Here is a 27,630-nt window from a genome sequence, read left to right as displayed (position 1 = left end):
CATGTTCCCTGATTCCGCCTTAGTTAAATCATTTACTTGTGGAAAAGATAAAACAAGATATGTTGCAGCATTCAGTCTAGCTCCATTCTTTAAAAAAGAGCTGGTGGCAGAGGTGAATTCTAGCAGCGAGTTCATCCTCATTTTTGATGAAACCCTCAACCACAGCACTAAAAACAAGCAACTCGACATCCACGTCCGTGTCTGGAAGGACGACCGTGTCCAGTCCAGGTTTCTTGGTTCCCAGTTCTTGGGACATGCGACCGCCCAGGACTTCACCGATTCAAAGTGAGTTAACTTTGTTTTCTGGTTGTTAGCCATTGAATATGTCTTGTCTGAGCCTAGGCTAGCCTTGTCTGCTTTTGATTAAATAATTATAACTGTTCCCCAGGACTGTGTCCAGGACCTGCAGCTGAGGAAATTGGTGTCCATTTTCATGGATGGTCAGAACGTCAATTAGAAGTTCTTGGAACTTCTGCAGCAGGACCTTGCAGAGGAATTTGATTCTCAGCTGATCGTGGTGGGAAGTTGTGGTCTGCATGCACTCCATAACTCCTTCAAAGGTGGTTAGAAAAAATGTCAAACTTGGCTACAGATGTTGCTGATGTTAAGGTTTTGCCAAAAAATTCCAATGGCAAACTGCTTGATTAGGTTAAAAAGCCTTTAATATGCCGAGCTGATGCGTTGCCACAAGTGTCTTCTACAGAGCCTATCCATTAACTAATTCCCAAGTCCCTATAACAAAGAGAAGACTCAAACACTCACATACAACTACGTGGCATCTACACAAATATATCTGTAATATTTGTAACTTGAATAAGTAATAAATTCAGAGGTATTTAACATTAAGGAGTAGGTATATTTTATAAGTTACATATGGCCAGTGGCGGAGCCAAAGGGGGGCAGGGGTGGCAATTGCCACCCCCAACAGTGCCCTTGCCACCCCTAGTGCCACCCCACTGGAATTGGTCATTTTAAGAGAAAATATGTGTTTCCTTTTGTTCATCATTTGTATATGGACCCCTCTGATAAAGCCTTGGTCACTCTTTGGCCACCCCTTTAAAAAAAGTCTAGCTCCGCCACTGCATATGGCCCTCCGTGGGTAACGATTATGCTGATGTGGCCCGCGGTGAAAATGAGTTTGACACCCCTGCTCTAGAACTTTGGAAAAGAATGACAAATTAGAGATTGGCCTATAGTTGGACAGTTCCTAGGGATTAAGACCAGTTTTTTTTATTTGTGGCTTAGTTACTGCAAGTTTAAATTATTTGGGGCTGTAGCCTAGGCTCAGAAAAGAGTTCATTATAGTGGGCAAACGTTCTATATTATTATGCAGTAGTTCTTTGAGTAGATGAGTTGGTACAGCATCCAGTATACATGTAGAGGGTTTGGAAGAATTTACCAAAGAAATAAGATCAATTGGGGAAAAGAACTCTAAATGAGCATCAGAGCTGACCAGACAGCGGCAAACAAGTTATTCACACATCCATCCACGTTATCCATCTATCCATTCCAGAACCACACAGCTGAGGAACTGTTTCTTCTCTTTACTGAACATTTCAATTCACTTATGAACTACTCTAAATGAAATACCCACATTGCTATTATTTAGCAGTATTTATACTCATTGTTAGGATTTCTGAAATCGTCGCTAGACATAGATCATAGCCTTCAGTGTTCATAAACAGGATTATAATTTTTTCAGCCCTCACAGTTCGATAACCGGCACCAGGAGAACAGATTCACAACACACACACACACACACACACACACACACACACACACACTGCTCTACTGTACAATATACCTTCTGCCTAGCTGTGCTGGTGAATTGCTGATTGCTTTATTTTTTATTATTTTCATGTTATAGTTAATGACTCTTCATTTCTCCATGCCTCTCACGTCCTCTGTGCATCAGTGATACACTCAAAGTACCTTGTTATAATTAATGGGTGTGCCTCTAAATAATTTTGCTATTCTGAATTTACAACCATCAAATCAAATCAAATTTTATTTATATAGTGCTTTTTACAACAGTTCTTGTCACAAAGCAGCTTTACAAGTGTCCGAGTCCAAGCCCCCAGTGAGCAAGCCAAGGGCGACAGTTGCAAGGAAAAACTCCCTAAGAGCATGAGGAAGAAACCTTGAGAGGAACAAAGACTCAGGGGGGGAACCCATCCTCCTCTGGCCGACTTGTGCTCAGCAACAATTAATTGGTAATATTACTACTTCTGAAACTGATCTCTGCTTCGTGTTTCAGCTTTTCAATTAGTAATGCTCATGAGCAAATAGCTTCAGTGTAAGAATGTTAAAAGATGCCTGATACTCGCAGCTTAGAAACTTCCTCAATCTTCAGACGCGGACAAGCTGCAATCAGAGTTTTGCAATCAGAATAGCAATAGCACTTATGTCAGCATCACATGCTTTGAAATTCTTTTAGGAAACTGAGGTTGTAGGGGTGACAGGATGTGATATTCCTGGATGGCATGCAGAATTTCCTGTTCCTGTGTAAAATCATGGGTGGTAAAAGATGGTGGTCTTCCCTTAAGGCTACAGAAAGGCACAGCGGGTGTGCCTCAAAAATTTCCCATATAAATGGGAAAAACTGACCATCTTTAATGTTTTATGTTATCTTACTTGAGTGAAACTTACACTAATATATCAAAGCAGAAGCATGGTTAGATCACACAGGCTATATCTGACTGTGATTCAATATAAAGACAGAAATATTCGGTACTTTTCTCTTTGTGAAAGAAAGAACATCACATAATGCTGTGTTATGTCTTTCTATCAAGAGCATCATCTATTTATTTTTTGCCTGGTGCAAGATTATGCAAGAAAACATCCAAGTATTTCGAAACAAACAAACAAAAACAATTATTTCATCATATTTATATGATACATATTTATATGTATACATCAGCTCTGTTAATATATTATAAGCCATATAATATCTTTTCCAATTCCAGTCGGAGTGTGAGGTTTTATTCCCGTTAAAATAAAGGTACTGTTGTGGGAAGGAGATATCAGGAGGTGAGGGAGGCAGCAGCACATCTTTAACATCCATAATAAAGCAAAACAGCACTTAGTCAAAACAAAAGAGAGTTGTAGCACTATAACTGCTCAAAGCACCTAAAGCACACACTAGTCCAAATGCTTAAAAGAGCAGAGTTCAAACACACGATGGGAGGGCAGAAAGACGTCCTCAGCAGCGCAGTGCCTCTCACACGACAGGCTTGAATGCACAGCACTGGAGACCTGGACATGTGGCTTTATATAGACAGAGAAGGAGGTGTGGAAAATAGGGAACAGGTGAAGGTGCTGATGATGGGGGAGTGTCAGTATATAGGGGATCGAGAGTCAGAGAATGGCCTGGAGTGTGTGTGTGTTTGTCTGGGCATGGGCATCTCCCCTGGTACAGGCCCATCATGACAGGTAGTCACAGATACTCTGAAGTACCAGTTTTTTATTGATGTAGGTTTTTGAGTTTTTATTATATACACTTTGGGCTTAGTGGTCAACAGCTTGGAACATGTTTCCTTATTGCTGAGCTACAGATCCTCCAACTGCCTTTCCCTCGCTTCATCAGCAGTTTCACTCCCCCCCCCGATGAATCACACACACATGATTCACACATAAACACACACTACGATTTCATCACTTCAAGTTTCATTTAGACATTATTTAGTTCTTATTTTCAGTTAGTTTGGTATTTTATCAACTCTGACATAGATATTCTATCCCTCGGTGGAACTGAAAATAATACATTCAATCTAAAACCTGGAACACTTCATGATCAGTAACCGAGCTACAAACGTGATAGACTTCACAGATAGTGTCATGAGCTGCAGGTGCAGAAGATGAAGAGAGAGAGGAACCTGCACAGAGTATGCAACAACATCGGAGGAAGGCAGGGGCCACTGATACCTACAATATATAAAATGTTTTTGTGTGGGGGGTGTAGAAACAAGACATATGCACAAGTGCGGGAAGAAGGAAAGTCTGCTCAATGGGGAAGTATGTGGAGTTCAGCCAGTGGCGGACTTAGCAATTTGGGGGCTCAAGGCGAATTTATCTAGGGGGCCCATCAACATTAATATTCAAGAAATAAGTTAGGTAGTCAGGGGGCCCTACAGTGGGCTGCAGTGGGAGGGGCCCAAGGCAGTTGCCTAGCCAAGCCTCTATGCAAAGACCGCCTCTGAGTTCAGCTTTGTTCCTGTCTTTAACTCCCACCCAAAAGGAATCACACTCCACACACAGTGAGAGGAGTGTGCTAGTGTCACACAGTCTGGGTGCAAGTTCAAACTCCCTTCATGGATTATCCTTCTTGGATTGCAAATTAAATATGAAGAAATTCAGTTTTCATCTGTTTGTACTGCTTTGCTTCTGTATGGCTTTGCACTACACAGTTCAGCTTGGTATGTAGGTATATGTAGAAATTCATTTATTGCTATTTTCCTCTTAACATCTAAAAAGTCTTGCAAACTGATTGGAAAAAAATTATTGCAAATTGAAAAATTAAATACTAATTACACTGCACAACAAATTTTTTGCTTCTTGAACACTGTTAGGTGTTTGTCATAGATTTTTGGGTGCTGATCACGAATATCACATCAAAATGTATGTATCACGTACCATTTAAGAGAAATCTTCAGTTTTATCATAATTTTTGCTTACATTTTTATCCAAACATCTCACTCCAATAAGTGACTTATCAGCAACAGTTTGTGCAACTTGGGCATGTCCAGGCATGTATATCCTAATCTGCCTTCAGCAATGAGACTTGTGACACATTACAACAGTCTCCCAATTCTGAAACCACCCAAGGATTGGATCTTAGACAAACCAGAAAACTCTAGTGCAGGGTACTGACAGTGACATTGACCCAGATTTGAACCTTGCTCATAAGGTGATCCACATCTGATAACACAGACAGAATTGAACGATTTGGTCAGAGATTTGGGTCTGTCAAAAGCAAAAGCCGAGTTGCTGGGTTCCAGACTGCAGGGATGGTGTCTGCTGTCACCAGGTACGAAAATTTCTGTGTTTAGAAGCCGACATCATGATATCACCAAACGTTTTGCACAAGTCAACAATCTCTGTTGTAACATTGAAGGATTGTTCTCGGCCTTGCGTTGTGATCACAATCCGGAAGAGTGGCGTCTCTTCATTGATTGGTCAATGCTAAGCCTGAAAGCTGTTCTGCTACACGATGGCAACGTTTATCCGTCAGTACCTGTTGGCTACGCAGCACACATGAAGGAAACGTATGAGAACCTGTTGCTCAACCACATCCAGTATCGCAGGTACAACTGGAATATCTGTGGAGATCTGAAAGTCGTTGCTCTGTTACTGGCACTGCAGCTCGGCTACACCAAGTGCTGTTGTTTCATCTGTGAATGGGACAGCCATGCCAAAGAGTCACATTATTGTCGACAGAGCTGGCCACTCCGCAAAAAGTTAGTTTTGCCTCCTCTACACATAAAACTTGGACTCATGAAGAATTTTGTGAAAGCACTGAACAAGGAAGGCAAAGGTTTTCGCTATTTAAGACAGATGTTTCCAAAAGTCAGTGATGTGAAGATCAAAGAAGGTATTTTTGTTGGTCCCCAGATCAGACATGTTATGAGTGGCATACCAGAAAATGAAGTGCAACATGTCACTCAAGATTCACTTCCTTCACTAACATTTGGGACTTCTTCCCTGTGAATCTCAGTGCAGTCAGTGACGAACACGGTCAGCTGTTTCACCAGGACATTGCTACAATGAAGAAACATTACCAGGGCAACTGGAATCCATCAATGCTTGCTGACTACTGTTGGACACTGCAACGTGATGCACCAGAAGTTGAATACAAAAGAAAATCAGTAGCAAAACATTTTTAATTTTGTTGAACTTAATGGCTCATGCGGAACATAAACGCGATTAAATAGGTAAACATATAAATGTCAGTTTCTTAGAGTTCCTACGTGATGCAGTAAAACAAAAACTATATTTGTGCATACCCTATACATACCTGTCACAATCACCTAAAAGTTTTCAGGAAGCAAGACTTGTGTACCAGGAATGACTAAAACAATTTTTAAATATTTTAGTTCATTTTGCAAGCAAATGAACATTTGCACAACCCTACCAACATCTGCAAGATCTTGAACATCATCCATCTTCCCCCCCATGCAGACAGCAGTGCTTTTGTAATTTACAACGAGGCTCACAACAAGTGTGCACGGGTGGCGGAGGGGAACGCAGTGCAGGCTGGTGACTGCGACCCAACATCAGACCTGCAGCGCTTCCGCTGGATCTCCTCATCACACCTGATCAGCATCTCACACAAGCTGTGCCTCGGGACGGAGAACCAGACAGACTGGGTGCGCGTAGTTCTGGTGCCCTGCGATGGCCACAGCCCCACACAGATGTGGGAGTGCAAGAATGAAACAACACTGTTTGGTCTGAAGGGGCAGCCTCTGCACTTCAACTATGGCAACCAGCATGAGCCCAATGTGCTGCTGCACACGGGTACGGAATCATGGAGTCACTGGCAGATCTATGGGACCAAGGAGAACTTGTGCTCCCATGGATATGAAGGTAGAACCTTCACACGAATATCAACACTGAACACTGTCACTGAACAACAGGGCAATGGGGCAATATGAATTTTACTAGAACAAACTGAATAAATTTAACAAATTAATGTTTAAACTTTGAACAACACACACTGTTATAACAAACATGTTAGGTGGAAAAATTTACTAGATTCATTTTTTCAAATGCATTTTTCTGCTTTATCTTAATATATATGATGATATGCATTAGTGTATGCACTTCACTATACGTATTAATGTCTGTGTACCTAATGACACCTGATGCTAATGTTCCATGCCCATATTTTACTGTTTGGTGTCATTCTGGGATCTAAGCCTTTGTTCTGATTATGAAGAACCTGTTGGGTCTCATTATAGTATGATGGAAAAGGTCGAGCAGGCTACGCACTGCCATCAGATCTGAACAAGACAGGTTGAGCATGGGCTCCCTCAATATACAGCACAAGAAAAACCACTTCAAATGAGAATGGCAAAAAATATATTTATTCAAGTGAACTGAAAAATATTGCAGTATGTAAAAAATGCAAACAATCTGTTTGATGAATCAGTCGCTTACCAGTTTTTTGTTTAATTGATAATATATTTGTAAAAATGTCCACGGGCCAGAGGGGATTATGTAACATTATAATCGCAGATCCCGTCTTCTTTCTCCTTGTTTTTCGCAGAGCTATATACCATTGGCGGCAATTCGTTTGGAAGCCTGTGTCATTTCCCTTTCAAGTTTATGGAGAAGTGGTATGCTGAGTGCACCACGGATGGTCGAGCTGATGGGAATCCATGGTGCTCCACAGAGATGGACTACAGCAAGGAAGAGAAATGGGGTTTCTGCCCCACTGAATGTAAGACTACTCATTTGTATGGAGTAAGAAACATACCACATTTTCATAAGTTACCCTTAAAACCTCATATTGTTAAAACATGAGACATAATCCCCTATAAGTGTGTGGTATGTTGAAAATGCTGACCCCAGGTCACTTTTCCTGTTCCTTAGTTCTTTCCTGTGTTTAGTCAGAAAAGCTCTGGACACTGACCTGCTGTCACACACATTTACTATGAAGCTGCTTCCTTTGGTGTTTATTTTCCTTGTGTAATGCAGAGGTTTGTGAAGGTTTTTTGATTGCTTTATGCAGTGGTTGGTGATAAAATAATGGGGGTGGGGGATGGGATGCGTATGCCATCACAGTACAGACAGATGTTTAATTAAAAAATGAAAGTGAAACACAAACAATGGTTGACAAACAGCAAATACAAATATACACAGGTTTAGAAGAAGTGACATATGAGCAGAATTGGGCATTGGTGGGACAATGACCAAGCAAAAGGCAATAAACACTGGGGTTTAAATACACATACTATTAAGGCTGATAAAAGGGACGTGGTAACATGCAAGGGTTGTGTATACCAGAACTCAAGGGGACAAACAAAGGAACAAGAAAAACAAGGCCATGTGCGGTCATCTTATATAATGATTGTATTTATATGTGCCCAGGCTTTTGGTTGTACCTTTGCAACAGGGGTTAGTACACAGGGATTTGTGGATCCAAATTATTAGGTTGCTTACATCCTGAGACATAAAGGTTGCTAGAGAGAGAGAGTCGAAGGCCAAAGCAGAACCCCATTAAGCAGAAAACCCATTAGAACAGAAACATGCTCAGTATACATTGCATGAAGGCAATACTGTACAAATGAAGCAGAGATGAGAACCAGGAGCTGATGATCAGAATACATGTGATGGTGAGTTGTTTCAACAGGGTAGGGGAGGATCTGGTCATTTCAAGCAGAATGTTTCCCTTCTTGTCCCTCTGTCTATAGCTCTGACAGGTTGGGACAGTGACCCAGTCACTGGTGTGCTGTACCAGAGGAACACTCAGTCAGTGCTGACCTGGCACCAGGCACGCAAGAGCTGCCAGCAACAAGGTGCTGACCTGCTCAGCATCATCGAGCTGCATGAACAGACCTACATCTCAGGTACACAGACACACGCACAGACCTACATCTCAGGTACACAGACACACGCACAGACCTACGTCTCAGGTACACAGACACACGCACAGACCTACATCTCAGGTACACAGACACAGACCTACATCCCAGGTACACAGACACACGCACAGACCTACATCGCAGGTACACAGACACTCAAACAGACCTATATCTCAGGTACAGACATATGAACAGTCCTACTTCTCAGGTACAGACACATGAACAGATCTAGATCTCAGGTACACAGACACTCATAAAGACATTCTCTAAACTTTTGAATGCACGTGTCGAAATGTTCAATGTTTCAGTACTTTTTGCACAACTTGCACAGCTGTTTCAAACAGGTGTTTGATCCATGAATCAACCAATAAATTTCCTGGTTCAATTAGAATTGGTATTTAAATCTTAAAGTCTTTCTCATCATGCTGTTCACATCATAAGACCAAGACGACACCTAACAATTGATCAACAGTACCTTGCCATTGCGAGGCTTCTAACAAGATGTTCTCTGATGGAAGTGTCCACTGAGCTCGAACCATTACAGGTTGCAAAAGAGATACAGAGAGACTGGAAGAGTCACAAGAAGGCATAGAAAGTGTGGGATGTGGCCAAAGGACGTTCTTTCTGTGACCTCCAAAGGACGTTCTTTCTGTGACCTCCAAAGGACGTTCTTTGGCCACATCACTCACTGATGCCCACTTCATTGTGAACAGTTACCTGCAGAACCAGATAATGAACGCCACACAAACTCTCGGCACGTTTAAGAGGCACCCAAGTGTCGTGTCAGACCATTCGAAACTGTTAACCTCAGAGTGGTCTGCGTGCTAGATGATCTACAAGGGTACCTGACCACAGTACCAGGCATAGGTGTCATCGTCTTGCATGGGCCAGGGAGCGTTTACACTAGACAAGGTACCAATGGGCCTGTGGTAGAGTGAGCCAGTAGTGGTACGGAGGCACTTGGGAATAGAGTTTCAGAGAGATCAGGACTCCGTTTCTTCCTTTTCACACACTTTATTTTCTTATACAAACAACCACAAAGCCTATAGCGTCAGGCCCGACGCAACACAATAGTAATATCGCTCCCCCCTCCCTGCTGGTTCACATGCACGCCTTTTATGTCGTAGGCTCCTCCCCTAGCAGGTGCGGGTCACGCCCTCTTGCTCCATTACAATCAATACACTCGCATACCAAATTGTAGTCCATAATAATATATAAAAACGTTGTCATTACTTGTCTCTGCGCCTTCACTACAACCTCCTTGGTAACCTGAAGTTCGTGATGAGTCGGATCCCCGACCTCATCACAGGGCCTCAGTGCTGTTCGCTGATGAACGTTGATTCACGTTGAGCAGAAATGATTTCTGCCAATGTTGTCTCCAGACCAGCCTTTGGTGTTGGTGGTGTTACAGTGTGGGTTACTTTGTGAATGGTTACAGTTACTTTGTGAAAGGTACAATGACAAGCCAATTCTACTTGAATAACACCAGTCATTCTACTTGAATTTATCCTGTCATTGTGCTTCTGCATGAACAACACAAGTCTAATTTCATCTTCATGGACAATAATGCTCCAGCTCATCAAAGTCACATCATTAAGGAACGACTGGTGGAAACTGGGGTACATCAAATGGAGTGGCCTGCACTTTCTCCAGACCTGAATCCCACAGAAAGCCATTTAGACGCTCATAATTCTGTACATCAATGACTGAGGGCTACCCTTCAAGAAGAGTGGAATGCCATGTCTCAGCAGACAATAAGTCAAGACTTGTGACTTGTCATTGTTAAGCTGTAATTGATGCTCAAGAGCACATGACAAGTTATTGAGACACTGACATTTTTGTTGGGGTATACAGTAAACAGTATAAAACATTTTCAGTTTCATTATGTGAAGAATCATTAAAAAATCACATACACAAATAAGAAAATATTTTTTATATATTTGGTAATGAGTAAAGGGGTTTTGCTATATTTTCACAGGTCTGACCAGCATACTTGGCTCTGCTCTGTGGATTGGACTAAATTGTCTAGACTTTGAAAGTGGCTGGCAATGGAGCAATGGTCATCCCTTCAGATATCTGAACTGGGCTCCAGGTAGACACCCCCCCCAACCACACACACACACACACACACACACACACACACACACACACACACACACACACACACACACACACACACACACACATGCACACACAGACTAAGCAATCATCTTCATGTTAAGTCCACAGTTAAAATTCTCCCCTCTCCCACTCCTCAGGCCAACCCTCACTGGAGCCTGGACTGAACTGTGTAGCACTGAATTCTGGGAAGGCATCCAAATGGGAGAGCATGGCATGTAGTAGGAAACTGGGCTACATCTGCCGCAAAGGGAACTCTACTGCCATTATACCTTCAACAGGTAAGACTTACAGGTACATTCATTAAGGGAACTCTACTGCCATTATACCTTCAACAGGTAAGACATACAGGTACATTCATTAAGGGAACTCTACTGCCATTATACCTTCAATAGGTAAGACATACAGGTATATTCATAAAATGCTCCATGATTTCTAAGTGGGAGAACTTAGAGAATCACAGGGTGTTCAAATACATATTTTCCTCGCTGTATACCAGTTTATATACCAGTGCCACCCTTGAAAGTCCACCCCCTCACTGGTGTCTTTATGTATGTGTGTGTGTGTGTGTGTGTGTGTGTGTGTGTGTGTGTGTGTGTGTGTGTGTGTGTGTGTGTGTTTGTCTGCCTGGTAGACAAGGATCAGGTCAGTTTCTGCCCAGTTAGCTGGGTGCCGTATGCAGGCCACTGCTACTCTCTCCAGCGTAATAAGATGATGTGGAAAGACGCCCTAGCAGCCTGTCACAAAGAAGGAGCAGACTTGGCCAGCATTCACAACATAGAGGAGCACAGCTTTCTCATATCACAGTGTGGATATTGTAAGAGTACACACACACACACACACACACACACACACACACACACACACAAACACACACACACAGGATGTACACAAATAAGTACACAGACATTTCATTTGATTTTCTGTGACATTTCTGATGGAAATCTCATACATACAGGCTCCGTGCTGAGCCCTTTGAAGATACACATTCAATCTAACGTAGCGACACCATCAGTTTACACTACAACTATGCTCAGTCACTATTCTGATTTGGATGTAGAATATCACTTCCCCTCCTACTGTGATTTCCAGAATGTGTGTGCCTGTGTGTTCTCCAGTGCCCACTGATGAGCTATGGATAGGCCTAAATGATCAGAAGACTCAAAACTTGTTTGAGTGGACAGACAGAACTCATGTTACCTTTGCCATTTGGGTGGTGGGAGAACCTTCACATGCAGTGAACCACAGGGAGGACTGTGTTGTCATGAAAGGAAAGGTACAGACTCCTCATTTATCTACCACACAAGTCACCTGTCACTCCACATGAACTATACACCGATCAAATGAGAAGCTGACACACTGAAATGGTTATGCTTTTTGTTTCTCTATGAAACATTTTTTCATATTTCAGTGTCCCTGAAGTGATTGATGATATTATTTCTTATGACACTGTAGGAGGGGAAGTGGTCAGACCATATGTGTGAGAATGAGCATGGCTACATCTGTAAGAAGAAAGCTTCCAGCAAACCTGCAGGATCACCTGAGTTGGTCAGTCCAGGATGTCCCACTGTGAGTCAAACACTCCTGTACTCCCTTAATATCACGCACACATACACACACACGCACACACACACACACACACACACACACACACACACACACACACACACACAAAAACACACACCAAGTTGATCGTGTAACTACTGAATCAGAATAGTGTGAACACAAATTACGTGTAAAAATTAGCAGTGCAAAATTACATTATTTCCTCCTGGTGAACTGAAAGAACTTTTGAAAATAAAGTAATTTTTGCAGTTAATTGGGTCTAACCATATTTTTTAACGTTCAACTGTCCTTCATCGAATACAGAATTTCATATTCATAAGGGGCAGTCATGGGCCTGTGGTAGGGAACTGGTCTTGTTACCGGAGGGTTGTAGGTTCGATTCCCAGGCCTGAGGCCATGACTGAGGTGCCCTTGAGCAAGGCACCTAACCCCAACTGCTCCCCGGGGGCCGGGCTAGGGCTGCCCACCGCTCTGGGCACGTGTGCACAATAGCCCCCTAGTAATCACTAGTGTGTGTGTGTGTGTGTGTGTGTGTGTGTGTGTGTGTGTGTGTGTGTGTGTGTGTGTGTGTTAACTGCACAGATGGGTAAAAGCGGAGGACAAATTTCGATTTCGAAAAAATCACAATTGACAAATATGGCACATTTACATTATTTACATTAAGGTGTCATAAGTCAAAATCCTGTTTTTGTGGTTTTTGCAGGGTTGGATCAGATTTAGTTCTTTTTGTTATATTATTGCTATAGAAGCCAAAACCTTCAATGGGTCGAAAGCAACATGTCATCAGATGGGAGCTGATCTAGTGTCAGTGGCTGACGGGTAATGCAAACATTACTAATGTTTTTATTATTAAAGTTTTTTGCAGTTGCTAAGACCCAATTTCTGAAACTGTCTCTTTTTGTCAAAACTTAACATTCAGCAGCCAAAGCCACACAGACAACAGACAAAACACTTCACACATTAGTAAAAAACAAACACTTAATCCAAAACTCTTTCAAATCTTGCCAAAATTGTATTTATACACATACCACAAATCTCAGATGAACAGCCTTTCCTATTTGACAACTACACTGACGTGACAAACGGAAAACACTACAACTATGTGTTTTTTGAGTGTTTGGGGTGTCTGCTGTAAAGTTTAGTCCGCTGTAAAGGTCTGTCAAAGTACTGACATATACATGTATATTCACAAATGCAAAATTCAGTCGAACAGCGGGGGAAGTACCTTCAGGAGTATCTACCCCTGTCATGCTGCCCCATCAGTGTTACCACAAGCTTCCTCCATATACCTGGAGAAGAGATGGTGGGTTGGCAAATACCTCCATGTTGAAAATAACTCAATAGTACAGAGGAATTGAGAGTATGGTGGAGCTGAAGCACAACAAATTGTTGGTGTTCAGTGAACCAGTTTTGTACTTGAACAGCCCAGTGGAAATGTATGTTGTCCCACATGACAAAACACCTAGACTGTTCTGGTCCATCCCCATAGTGATGGAGAATGAGTATATTGTGCTCTTTGTTAAGGAAGGTGATGTTATAAGCCTAAAATAGTCAATATTCTGTGTCAGTGTTGTCACTAATGATGTGTTGTTGAAGTAGTCAAAGTATGCTATTGTTTGCTCTGACCATGTTGAAGATGGTCTTTACTTCCCCAGCAAAGGGTAGTCTAGCAGTTCTGCAAAAACATGATGTGAATGTTTTATCGGCATGAAATCAAACTTTACTGTAAGTTACTGTAACTAGTGATATGGTACTAGAGTAGTAGTACACAGTGGTACTGTGATTTCACAATCAGTTCTGTGATTTCATTAGTTTGGCATAGAAATGTGCAGATGATGCTACCATGTAGCAGAACATATTAGGCTGGACCCTTTGCCTCCAGGAAACTCAACCCATGGTTGACTACATTGTCAACCAAAGTGGCTCTGATCTCATCTGTTATGGTTGCTCTTCCTCTTCATCATTCCCATTCTGTTCGTCATCGTCTCTGTGCAATATTTGACTCCATTGTTGTGCAATACAAGATATGCAACGTGTGGCCTTTATAGGGCTCTGACTGTGATTACTAAAGATTTGTAAAAATCTTTATGTAGTCTTTAATGTAGTGCAAAAAGTGTGCAATTTTTTTTATTGCTAAATAAGTGTAAGGCAGAGAATGTGCTTAAGATTTAGTGCACAAAGTTAATGAGTTAGTGGTTTACAAAATTGTGTTTTTGTGCCTTAGCGACTGCAAAAAATTATAATTCATCTGCTTTCTTAAATCACATATAATCATATATAATATGCATTTGTGTTTTTTATTAGATATGAGAATGCATTTCTTATTAGCCAAGTTGGTTTACGACCCGAGAAATACTTTTGGATTGGTCTGTCCAATACTGAACAAGCTGAACACTTCGAGTGGACAACTAAGGAAACAGTCAAATTTACACACTTTAATGTAGGATCTCCAGGTACTGTTACTGTTTGTCCACTGTTTATGGGCTTTTGTTTAGGCTATTTGTATGTTGTCTATCATTTGCTTATGTTTATGTTAGTCCACACTCCAGTGGTGAGTGATGTCTATGAATAGTCACACCACCATAGGCATATTATTTCATTAGGTATTGGTTATTTAGGCCTGTTAAGTTTGCATGACCATTGTCCATCATTGATACTTTGGCTGCTTTTGTTCTTGTTACTGCACTTTTGTTTGGTTTAGTTTTACCTTTCAATAAATGCTACAAACGCCGTTATAGTTAAAAATGGGAAATACCAATTAATGCTTTTTAAGCATTCTTAATAATGTCTTTTGTGTTGTTACCTGACTAAGGTAAGCAGCAGGGTTGTGTTGCCATGCGAACTGGGACCTCAGCAGGATTATGGGATGTAATTTCCTGTGATCACAAGCAGAAGTACATCTGTAAAAAAATAGCTGAAGGCATTACTACTACTAAAGAGCCATCTACAACACAACCTCTTAGTTGCCCCTCTGACTGGATAAAAAAAGATCCTGCTAATTGCATTCGGGTACAGTTCTTTCTCACCCCAGTCCCCAACAAAGACATATACACACACACAAGCTTGGAATATGACCACATATGTGCACTTAGTTATGGCAGCATAGTTAAAGTGATAATAAGCAAATTGATTCAAAGTAATATGATGAACTGATGCACATACTCACATAAGAACCTATTCTCTCTTCAGTTATATACAAATTCAGCTGACAACATGAAAACGTGGTTTGAAGCTCGTGATTTCTGCAGAGCCATTGGTGGTGATCTTGCCAGCTTCCACTCTCTAAGTGAAAGAAACACTGTTCCGTATGTTTGTATTCAAAATATTGTAAAATTTTGTGGAATTACATAGAACTATATTTGTATGCCTCGGTACCTCTACAAGACCGCCAGGGTTTAAATTTGCGTCTAAATTAGGTATTATTTCTATGTGTAATGATATTGTGTGTAAGTTATGTCAGTAGAAATAGTTTTACAGGTATTAACAGGTAGAAAATAGAAAAGTTATTACTGATTGCTAAGTACTCTTATTTAAAGCAATTCCTTGAAATAAATATTTTGCTGTCCTTTACATGTTATAGGGGTACCTGGGGTGTCACAGCTTGGATTGGGCTTTCCTCTCTGGATGCTAATTCTGGCTTTGTGTGGACAGATGGAACGCCAGTAAGTCCGAATGACACTTATTTTATTGTATTCATTGTCTTATTTTAGAATTGTTACTTTGGTTTGTTTTTTTATTTGCGTGGGTAATTAGACACCATCTGAAAATCTTTACAACTATAACAACAAAACTATATGCATATGGTTATAGAAACTGTACATGTGACGGGCGGGGGTGAGCAACGAAAAGGAAGCGATCACGCCAAGTCTCAGGGAAAAATGATGGTTTAATAGAAAGTGTGCAAACCTAAAACCCGTGCACTATCTCCAAATTAAGGATATAATGACCAGCGGTCAACTGGTACAAAGACAAGACATATATAGGCAAACAAACGACCCTCAGGTGAGACGGATCACGGGCTCCGCCCACCTGAAGGACGCACATGACGTCACCAAACAACAACAACAACAGCCGCTGTGGACGGAGGCGGCCGGTAGGGGGCCGCCTCACCGTGACAGACCCCCCCACCAAGCCGCACTCCCCTCCACTGGGTGTGTGGCACACAGCGGCTGCACACAAAACATGAAGGGGCAGGAAGGCAGAGACAGGCAGGAACACACCTCCTGCCGTCCGGGAGCTGAAACATAAAACACAAAACATTACACAGCTCACCGTTAACAACACAAAACCACGCCCCGGTCGGTCACAGGGCCCTCACGCCCTAACCGGCATTCAGCTGGTAAGCCCCATGGGTGTGAGGACGAGGGGCTACGGCTCCTCTCTCGTCCCTCGTGTGTGTGTGGGTGTGCAGGCTACCTCTCCAAGGCGTGGCTACTTCACCTCCTGGACCTACCTCCTCCCAGAGCTGACCCCTGCCTTCTGCTAGGGGTCACCCCAGCCTCCTGGGGAGCCAACCCCTCCCGGGGCCTCTCATCTCAAGGTGGACTCCTCCACCCAACCCAGGAGCGCCAGAGACCGAGGCCCAGAGCACCCCCGACGCGGGCTAGGGAGCAGCCCCAAGGGCCTCCTGGTCACCCCGGGCAGGAGGGAGGATCTCCATCCCCAGCAGGAGCTTTTCAGACCGGAGCCCCATGGTCCCCAAACATCCGGGGGCCCCAGCCCTCTAGGGAGGGGCTCTTCACGACCGGGCTCCGGTCACCCCACAACACAAGGGGGCTCCTGCCAGGTGGAGACCCCCACAAGGTCCAGGAACACTGCCAAGGAGAAGCACCTGCACAAAGAACACAACCTCACACACACACACACACACCACACACATACATATATACAAATACGAAACACAAACGCGCCCTACCCTATTCAGGGCCTCCCTCGGGAGAGACGCCCTCCGTGCCACACCCCATGGCACGGGACCACAGCCGGTCCCCCCCCAAACACACATTTAAGGGGAGGAGCATGCGTGGAATTACATGTAACAGTTGACAACACGCTAGGACAAAACACACACGCAAATACTAGACAAACAAAACTGTGCACAAACAACGAACGGAACGGGATCCATACGTGCACGCTCGGTAGACACTGACGCGCCGCTCGGGTTCGCAGTCGCTCCCCCACATTAAACACAAGACGACGGGGGAGCGAGGCGACGGTGATGAGCAGTACCCACGTCACACATGAAACATTCAACACAAACGAGCGACGCACACTGACCAACGTTACCATTCATACGTACACAGACACCACACAAGATGAAGAGCATACCCAGGGAGACTGCCCTGGTCCTCGCCGTGCCACACACACAACACGGGCACGGCGGAGCTCTTCAAACAAACAGACAACAAACACGAAGAGTTTTTCCCAGAGCAGACAGCCCTGGTCCTCGCCGTGCACACACAACACAAAAGCACGGCGGAACTCTTCACAAAACACCACGCAGACAAACACCATGAGACATGACCACGAACGAAGGAGAAAGTAAAAGAGACTCGGCGGCTTCCGAAGGGTGGCTGGTCATTCTGTGACGGGCGGGGGTGAGCAACGAAAAGGAAGCGATCACGCCAAGTCTCAGGGAAAAATGATGGTTTAATAGAAAGTGTGCAAACCTAAAACCCGTGCACTATCTCCAAATTAAGGATATAATGACCAGCGGTCAACTGGTACAAAGACAAGACATATATAGGCAAACAAACGACCCTCAGGTGAGACGGATCACGGGCTCCGCCCACCTGAAGGACGCACATGACGTCACCAAACAACAACAACAACAGCCGCTGTGGACGGAGGCGGCCGGTAGGGGGCCGCCTCACCGTGACAGTACACTTACTAATTGATGACATGAATACATTTTAGTGAATGATAAAAGATCTGTGGCTTGGGCTGTGTCTAAGAGTTTGAGGATTTTTCATAGAGGATTACTTTAGATGGGGGTTGCTTTAGATAAGAGTCTCTGCCAAATGTAAATGTACGTAATGCTGGAGATTGGGTTTACTTTGGCAGATGGTGTAGCGGGTTGCAAATATAGTTCTGTTTGAGTTAATGTACCAAAGTTGTCTTTTTCTGTGATTCTGTATTGACTTCTCCATTTTATGTGTTTCTGCATGCTAGTCAGACTTTGACAACTGGAACTATGACGAACCCAACAATTACAATAACATCGAGCATTGTGTGGAAGCTTACTTTCAATATGTAAACAAATGGAATGATAGGGAATGTGATGCCTACAATGACTGGATTTGCCAGATACGATTGGGTAGGTGTCCCACTAAACAAATAAAGACACATTAATGTTGACATGGCACTGTAAACCGGTGTCATGCGCTTTATCACCCACGGAGTCAGGGAGGCCGAGACTAGTTTGTGATGCTTCTCGAAATTGTATAGTTCTAGTAAAACAAATTTTTTTGTTTTAAAACATATTTGTCAATTGTGATTTTCACCCCAATCGAAATCTGTCCTCCGCATTTATCCATCTGTGCAGAACACACACTAGTGATTACTAGGGGGCTGTGGTGCACATCTGCCCAGAGCGGGGGGCAGCCCAAGCCTGGCAGATGGGAAGCAGTTGGGGTTAGGTGCCTTGCTCAAAGGCACCTCAGTCATGGCCTCAGGCCTGGGAATCAAATCCATGACCCTCTGATCACAAGAACAGTTCCCTACCACAGGACCATAACTGTAGTTTTGACAGCCTGATGTCTTGAAACAAGGGCAGAGCCGGAAATAGTGGGGATGATGTAATTTTGGGTCTGAGCCCCCCAAATTATATAAATGTTTTAATTGTGCCAAAGAATGAGGGAATTACAATACATACATACAGTGAAGCTGATATTGCTCATGTAACGTTAAACTGTTAAACTGCAGTGAGCTACAGTTTATAAAAGGTCATAGCTCAAGACATCAAATCAGTATGTCCATTATTGTGTGTTTATATTTTATTAATTGCTGGTGGTAATATTGATGGTGATAAACAGGATTAACTAGGGCCATGTATTTTTGTCTGTTTAAAAGGTATAGTGACCTAGGTGCATTAGCAATGAAATTTTGGTCACAAAAATATTAAAACAGCTACTTCTTCACATGTGACAAATGAGACAAAACCAATGGAATGGTTTTCCCATTCTCTGGCATCAACATCTAGCCATGTGTTCCATTGTTTTGGTTCTGTTCTTGTTTGACCTAATTTCATTGCTCTCCCCCAATTAGTTCTCCAATACAATTTGTTTAAAACACAAGCAATCAATAATGTCTTACTACCCACCTCTGCTTACATTTTTCCTAGGCACATTAATGTTTTACTGCTGCAAGATTTGTTAACAAAATATTTTTAATAAATTTTTTTTTTTTCCTCTACATTTATTTCTGGCTACACCATTGTGCCACAGGTACAACTCCCAAACAACCTCCTACAAGTGGCCCCCAAGGTAATAATTTTATTTTTCACTGTGCATTTTGCACATCTTTCAAGGCTGGTCCAAGCTTTTATGGGGTCATAAGCAAAAATTCACTTGGGGCCCCCATACCACCACCACCTCAACCACAAATGCTTCATTATCTTGGTGCTCTGTGACATCGTAAAAGTACTCTATCAGCATGTACTTATTATACTATAGTTATTATATGAATTTCAAATCTTCTGAGGTCATTCACTAAATGTATTTTTAGTAAATGTAGTGTTCTGTGTTCGAGTGTGCCTATATCCTTTCCACTCCACAGGGGAGTTTAATATAACTGCTGATGGCTGGATTGAGTTCAGTGGTTATCAGTACTTCATCAATAAAAATGCCCTATCTATGGAAGATGCTCGTGACTTTTGCAAGAACAATCATTCTGAACTCATTGCTATAACTGGTCAAACTGAGAGGACGTTTATTTGGAAGCAGGTAAATGATCCAGACTGAATTATTTGATTCTAAATATCTCCTCTGCAGTAGGAAAGGGCAATGCATTCATAGTGTTTATCAAATTCCTTCTTGCAGATTTCAAGGACCTCAGACAGTATGTACTACATAGGAATGACAGTTGCACTGGATAAATCATTTAGGTAACATTACATAAGTAATAACAAAAAAAGAAGGTTCTGAAAACTGAACCTGAAATGTGAAATGTTCTCCGTCTGGTTAAAATCCTTCATGTTTCCTTCTAGTTGGTTAGATGGGTCCCCAGTGGTCTATACGGCATGGAATGAAAATGAACCAAACTTTGCCAACAATGATGAGAACTGTGTAGTCATAGACACGCGTATGGGTGAGATAAATTCTTCTACATTGTTTCTGTTTGATAATGCCAGATGTTGCCATGTAAGGTTTATGATACATCAAAACATCTCTATCAATCAGGCTTCTGGAACGATATTAACTGTGGAGTAGCATTACCCTCAATCTGTAAAAGAAGCATTAATTTTGTCCCCAACACAATGGCACCTGAAACTGCCCCAACAGGAGGTTGTGCTCCTGAATGGATCTCTTTCCAGGGAAAAGTAAGTGAATTCCTGTGACGCTGGGCGGCGGTAGACGGATGAGACACAGAATCCGTTCTTTAGTGGCAAACGTCACTTTAATCACAATTAGAGGTTGCGCAATAGCGCACGGGCAACACAGTATAAACACACAACGTGTAGACTTAGACAACGACGAGCACAGGACACTGCGCGAGCGCACATTAAATAGACAAACCACATTAACCCCAGGTGATTACGAGACGATTCACAGGTGAGACGGATTATCACATGACATAGCCATCACCACGAAATATCCACAGACGCAGACGATGCACGTAGACTACGTAAACACACGCCCAAAAGGGAGGGGCCGGGGTCCTCAACGTGACAGACGCCCCCTCCAAGGGCACTACCCGTCCCGGGGTGCCAACAGGACCGAGTGCCCCGAACCCACGACGATGGGCGGATCCGACGCGCTCCGTCCTGCGTCTGGGAGGTGACTGCCCTTGGTGAAGCGTCCGCCACGGACCGCCTAGAACACCCTCCCTGGGAAGACGGGGGAAAAGACGGAAGACACATTAAACGGAACGTTCACAAACACACAAACAGGCACGCTCACACACAGTGGCACAAGAGGGAAAAACGGGTTTGGTACACAAAGGGGAAGACTGACAAACACGGGAACACACACACACGACATGGGCGCCAGGCTTCGCGCCAGGAGGAGAGCGAGCAGGGGAGAGAGGTCCGGAGCTGCTGGTGCTGCAGGCGCTGCGGTAGGCGGTGCTCCTCCTGCCTTTGCTGCGGACTCTCCGCCAGGTGCAGCGCGGCGGGCGGACGTGCCAGGGGCAGCGCGGCGGGCGGACGTGCCAGGGGCAGCGCGGCGGGCTGACGTGCCAGGAGCGCCGGGGCTTGCGTACGCGCCTGGTGCGTCGCGGCTGACGGACTGACCGAACGGGCTGTGTGAGTGGTCCCCTTCGGTCTCCATCTCTTCCTCTTCTTCCTCTCCCTGGCTCCACTCCATGGGCTGCTCCGGGCTGCCACCCCGAGAGCAGTCCATAGCACTGTCTCTGGAGCGAGCGGAAGAGGGCGTCCGCTTCCCTCTTACGGTCTCCGCAGACCTCTCTGAGGGGGGAGGGCTCTCTTCTTCCTCCGTATTGTAGGAGCCCTCCTCCTCCTCACCCTTCTCTGCGGTGCGAGAGGGGCACACGGGCGGAGGGAGGTAATCCTCTTCCTCCGATTCCTCCTCCGACTCCGCCTCTTCCCTACCGTAGTCCACGGTGGAGGCGGAGTCCTCTGACGGAGGGTATTCCTCTCCGTCCCCTCCACCGTAGTCCACGGTGGAGGCGGAGTCCTCTGACGGAGGGTATTCCTCTCCGTCCCTTCCACCGTAGTCCACGGTGGAGGCGGAGTCCCCTGACGGAGGGTATTCCTCTCCGTCCCCTCCACCGTAGTCCACGGTGGAGGCGGAGTCCTCTGACGGAGGGTATTCCTCTTCCTCCTCCTCTCCACCGTAGTCCACGGTGGAGGCGTCGCCTATAGAAGGGGGGTAGTCCTCTCCCTCCTGCTCCTCCTCGGAGTCCTCCTCCCCGAACTCGCTCTCCGGGGTGGACTCGACCGCCCCGTAGACGCATGAGTCCATCCTCAGGGGCGAGAGGGCGCGTGCTGGAGAAAGGCGTCGTTGGCGCTCACGCCAAATCCGCACCGCCCCCTCGCGGAGCTCCTCTGCCAACTCGGGGTACTGCGTCCTCCGTGCCGCGGCCAGCTGGAAAGCGCAGACAGGATCCTGCTCCAGCTGCTCCTGCGTAGGCACAGCCTCCTGGCGCGGAGAGGAGCCTTCCTCCTGACCGGGGGTGTCCTCCTCCAGCTCGAGCATGCCCACCCGCAGGGGCGACCGCTCCCGAGATGGAGAGGGAGAAGAGCGGTGATGCCGCTTGCTGGGTTTCTTCCCCTTTTTTGGCTTTGCTTTATAGCCCGGCATCTTTCACTTGGTGTCTCAGACGGCTCGTCGTTCTGTGACGCTGGGCGGCGGTAGACGGATGAGACACAGAATCCGTTCTTTAGTGGCAAACGTCACTTTAATCACAATTAGAGGTTGCGCAATAGCGCACGGGCAACACAGTATAAACACACAACGTGTAGACTTAGACAACGACGAGCACAGGACACTGCGCGAGCGCACATTAAATAGACAAACCACATTAACCCCAGGTGATTACGAGACGATTCACAGGTGAGACGGATTATCACATGACATAGCCATCACCACGAAATATCCACAGACGCAGACGATGCACGTAGACTACGTAAACACACGCCCAAAAGGGAGGGGCCGGGGTCCTCAACGTGACAATTCCCAATAACAAGATCTATTGTTTTGTAAAACTCTAATATATATATATATATATATATATATATATATATATATATATATATATATATATATATAATAACCTAAACAAAAAAATAACCTCACTTTTTATGAATATATGACAACACAATTTGACAAAACAATATTTTTTTTTTCTAGTGTTATAAATTTTTAGGGAAAGGTGATGAGAAAAAATGGCATGATGCTCGGCAATACTGCATCGATCTAGGAGGGAACTTGGTTACCATTGGGACCCACACAGAACAAGGTAAACTACTTTGTGTTTGTTGTGTGTTGATTGTCAGTCGCTCAACTCATCCCATCACTTAGTGTTACATGTTCTCCATTCATCAAATAAAACAAAAGTTAAAGACAACAATCTCTCAGCATCCTGCTTCTTTCCGCGCTCCTAATGCTTTAGTTGTCCAACTATCCTTGGAAGATTCCGTGAATTATTTTTTTAAATATTAAAATGTAATTTAAAGCTTTAGGGAATTTACATTTATTTCTCAAATCTTTACTGGTCACATCTTAAGAAAAGTCTGATGGGTTTTACTTAAGGTTTAAATTTATCTTCTCAGCATTCCTCACTACCTTGATGCTCAATACACATGATGATGTGTGGATTGGATTGAATGACATCAACTCAGAGATGCAGTTCCTCTGGACAGATGGCAAAACTGTCCGGTTCACCAACTGGGCCAAAAATTACCCAGTGTCAGTCCCATATGAACGCAGACCATATGGAATAAATGCAAGTATCTTTTACTTATTATAAACTCATAGTTCTAAACATTCACATTTATGGTCTGTGTATCTAAGCCTTTCGCTTATTCCATTAATAATAATCCTCCAGTGCTTCCAAGCGAGTCCAGTAAACTTGGCACCAGCATCAAGGCCATGTGTCCAGGTGCTCCTCAGCCTTCACTGCTTTCTCACGCCCTCATGGCTCCATGTCTGTGACTGCATAGTCAGCACCTGGTTTTCATCAGGTTTGACCCAGCTGTTCCTATAATCTCAGCAGGATTTCTTCTTCCAGAGACCTCTGCCACACTTCAGCATTGCTAACAATTTCTGGCCAGTGCATTTTGAGGATTTGTCGCACAAACTGGTTTGCAAATGTCTAGATCTTCTTCAGTGTGGCCTTTGTGATCATCCATGTCGTTACCAGTGATGTCAGTAACGCGTTACTTAGTAACGCGTTACTCTAATCTTACCACTTTTTGCGGTAACGAGTAATATAACGCGCTACTATTTCCAGTCCAGTAATCAGATTAAAGTTACTTATCCAAATAACTGCGTTACTATTTTTATTTTCCCTAGTAAAAATATATATTTTTGCTTTCTTCTTGGCTCAGTTCTACTTTTGCGTCTGACCGTAGCGCTCGACTCGCACGCTGCGCGCGACCCTGTGAGAGCGCGAGCGCGTTTTACAAGTCATTCTGTGCAGTGTCCTCCCGTATCGATATGTGGTAGTATAAAGAAATACCCCTCAAAAACAGGGGAAGGAACATTTACCTGAAGAATTTTAATGTTGCACTGTGTTCCACGTTTGAAAAGTGCTGGAATTTTGATTAACGTCGCCTACTTTAAAATGCCTGAAATTGTAATGGTATTTCGTTTCACAAGCTGTCTGACTGAACAGTTCGCTTGTATTACGTTTACAAATAAATTTACAAAAAATACCGCGCAGCTACACAAACGTAATGTCAGGAGATACTGTAGCGATTACTACTCCTCACGGCGAGTCTTGCCCTTTAAGTGACACTGGGGGGGGGGGGGGTGGGGGGGTGGGGCGGGGCCTGCACGCGCCAGGTTTACGTTATCAATAAAGTTTCCCTCATCGGGATTTTTGGATTAAGCAGTTTCTGCCTCGGTTACCGAACCTGCTTCAGTACATTGTTACTGTTAAAAATGCACTTCCAATAAAGTGAGTATTGGAAAAATTTATTTTGCTGCTGAATGTAACTACTAAAGTAACTTGTAATCTAATGTAGTTACTTTTAAAATCAAGTAATCAGTAACGTAACTAAGTTACTTTTAAAAGGAGTAATCAGTAATCAGATTACTTTTTCAAGGTAACTTAGCCATCACTGGTCGTTACATCATACAGAAGAGACAAATCTTGGTAGAATAACCAATGGTCTTGGAGCTCTAAACATATTTTTGACATCTGTTTTGACATCCACATTACATCGGTCGCTCGTTTGTCCACCACACTTCCCAGGTGGGTGAAGACTTTTACTTCTTCCAGAGGTTTTCCATTCAGCCGCTACTTTACTGAAGGCATCCAGGAGAGTGGATGATGTGATTTGATTAATGGTCCAATTTCCTTGCCTTTATATTAGTGTAGTATGTGCATGTGTGTGCTCTGTGGTGTCTTGATTAGTAAAATCAACTGAAAGAGCTTTAAAATTGAAAGAAAAGGATTCAGATTTTCATCAATTGAAGTAGTGGCATTATATTTGACAGATGTATTTACAAGCTGTCAAATGTAGACCCAGTACAAATAAAATGCTTATTAAACTGCCTGACCATGACAGCTTTCATATATATATATATATATATATATATATATATATATACATATATATATATATATATACAGTTAAGGTCAAAATTATTAGCCCCCTAGGAACTTTTAACTGTTCCCCTAAAATACTGGCAATTCTTTGCAATATACATAAATTTCATATAGTAAATTATTAATCCATGATATAGGCCTATTTTGGTCCACTTTGGAATGTAAAATAAATATTAAATATTTCTTTATGAAACAAATTGGTGAAAACTGAGATGGTCAAAAGTATTAGCCCCCATGTGATTTTGTGTTTTCAAAGCCAATTAACTGGGTTTCAAACCACACCTGACCAATAAATTAGGTTTGAAAACACACCTGAGCAATCAATTAGCACTGAACCTTATTTAAGTGACTCCAAGAAGCAGAGTTAGTATTACTTGACTGCTTGAATGAAAGGGATACTCTAGGGTTGCTCTATAATTGTTGTAGGAAGCAATATCATCATGCCAAAAAGAAGAGAAATCAGTCTGGACCTCAGACAGAAGATAGTGGACCTTCATTTTCAGGGGGAAAGATATACTGCCATTTCCAAGCGTTTCTTGGTTTCTAGAACAGCTGTGCGTTGCATCATCGCAAAGCACAAAGAAACAAAGTCTGTTAAAAATAAACATGGCCGTGGTCGAAAACGCAAGATTTCTAATACTTTGCAGCGAAAAATAATCAGAGATGTCAACAAGAATCCCCGGACCTCTGCAAAAATGATTGTTGCTGAACTTGCTTCTTCTGGACTTGATGTTTCACGCAAGACTGTTGTGAGGGCTCTTCATCGTGGTGGACTTTGTGCTCATCGTCCAAGAAAAACCCCATTGCTCTCACAGCGGCACATCAAAGCCAGACTGAACTTTGCCAGAGACAATCTGAAACACAAGGGTGAGTTTTGGAAGTCTGTCCTTTGGTCTGATGAAACCAAACTTGAGCTGTTTGGGCATATGGATGCTGCTTTTGTTTGGCGTAGGAAGGGCGAGGCCTTCAACCCTAAAAATACTGTCCCCACAGTGAAACATGCTGGTGGAAGCATAATGCTATGGGGCTGTTTTGGTGCTTCAGGGACAGGAAAACTTGTTTGGGTGCATGGGACCATAAAAAAAGAGGATTTTGTGGAAATTTTGAAGAACAACATCAGGTCATCTGCTGCCAGTCTAGGGTTAGGTCGTCGCCGGGTCTTCCAACAAGACAATGACCCAAAGCACACATCGAAGTTGGTCAAAACCTTTTTGAAAGACAACAAAATCAACGTTCTCAGAGCCCTGATCTCAATCCAATTGAGAATCTGTGGAGGGAGCTCAAGGTTCGGGTCCATGCTCGGAGACCAAGCAATTTGCATGATCTTGAACAAATTGCCAGGAAGAATGGGCTAAAATCCCTCAGGAGACATGTGCCAACTTGGTTAGAAATTACCAGAAAAGATTGTTGTCAGTTTTGAATCACAAAGTCTACACTATTGACTATTAGTTGTCAGGGGCTAATAATTTTGACCACTGCATTTTTTGCTTTTTTCTTGTTTCAGTGAAGCAAACCAATAATTTTTTTTTATTTGAATTTATGCAGATGTTGTCTTTGTTCTTGTGGGCACACAGAAACTATAAAGACTCAAGGTTATGGCCCATGACATTGGAAGGATAAGGGTTTTATATGATTTCATAAGGGGGCTAATAATTTTGACCTTAACTATATATATATATATAGTGACTGTTCAATGATGCTTAAGAGTCTTATTCATTTATTTAAGATGCTTATTTTAAGTTAAATATAGTTTTCTATTTTATAAAATAATTTTATACAACTTTGTATTATATTTTATTCAGGTGTCATGGTACAGCCCCTGATGCCTCCCTCTGGGCGTGTCTATGTGCATCTATATATCCAGGTCCTTTTCCATGTGTGTCTTGTGGTGAGTGTCTTGTGGTGTGTGTGT

At 43.3% G+C, this 27,630-nt stretch overlaps 1 pseudogene across 1 annotated transcript in view; it reads left to right on the top strand.

Annotated features, from left to right (window-relative positions):
• Positions 1–4,268: 4,268 nt before the first annotated feature.
• The window catches only part of LOC143475508 (macrophage mannose receptor 1-like), a 41,257-nt pseudogene continuing 17,895 nt past the window's right edge, over positions 4,269–27,630 (top strand). Inside the window, exons 1-22 of the transcript XR_013121034.1 lie at positions 4,269–4,415; positions 6,178–6,582; positions 7,265–7,438; positions 8,412–8,567; positions 10,561–10,674; positions 10,841–10,981; positions 11,335–11,517; positions 11,819–11,976; positions 12,156–12,269; positions 12,970–13,085; positions 14,571–14,719; positions 15,079–15,275; positions 15,456–15,571; positions 15,847–15,928; positions 18,435–18,579; positions 19,709–19,747; positions 20,040–20,206; positions 20,303–20,367; positions 20,470–20,570; positions 20,663–20,802; positions 23,294–23,402; positions 23,716–23,888. The product of XR_013121034.1 is annotated as a macrophage mannose receptor 1-like (transcript). The remainder of the gene's footprint in view (positions 4,416–6,177; positions 6,583–7,264; positions 7,439–8,411; positions 8,568–10,560; positions 10,675–10,840; positions 10,982–11,334; positions 11,518–11,818; positions 11,977–12,155; positions 12,270–12,969; positions 13,086–14,570; positions 14,720–15,078; positions 15,276–15,455; positions 15,572–15,846; positions 15,929–18,434; positions 18,580–19,708; positions 19,748–20,039; positions 20,207–20,302; positions 20,368–20,469; positions 20,571–20,662; positions 20,803–23,293; positions 23,403–23,715; positions 23,889–27,630) is intronic.

This window comes from Brachyhypopomus gauderio, chromosome 14, assembly GCF_052324685.1.
Source record: "Brachyhypopomus gauderio isolate BG-103 chromosome 14, BGAUD_0.2, whole genome shotgun sequence".
Classification (NCBI taxonomy): domain Eukaryota; kingdom Metazoa; phylum Chordata; class Actinopteri; order Gymnotiformes; family Hypopomidae; genus Brachyhypopomus; species Brachyhypopomus gauderio.
This window is presented reverse-complemented; position numbering and strand designations above follow the sequence as displayed.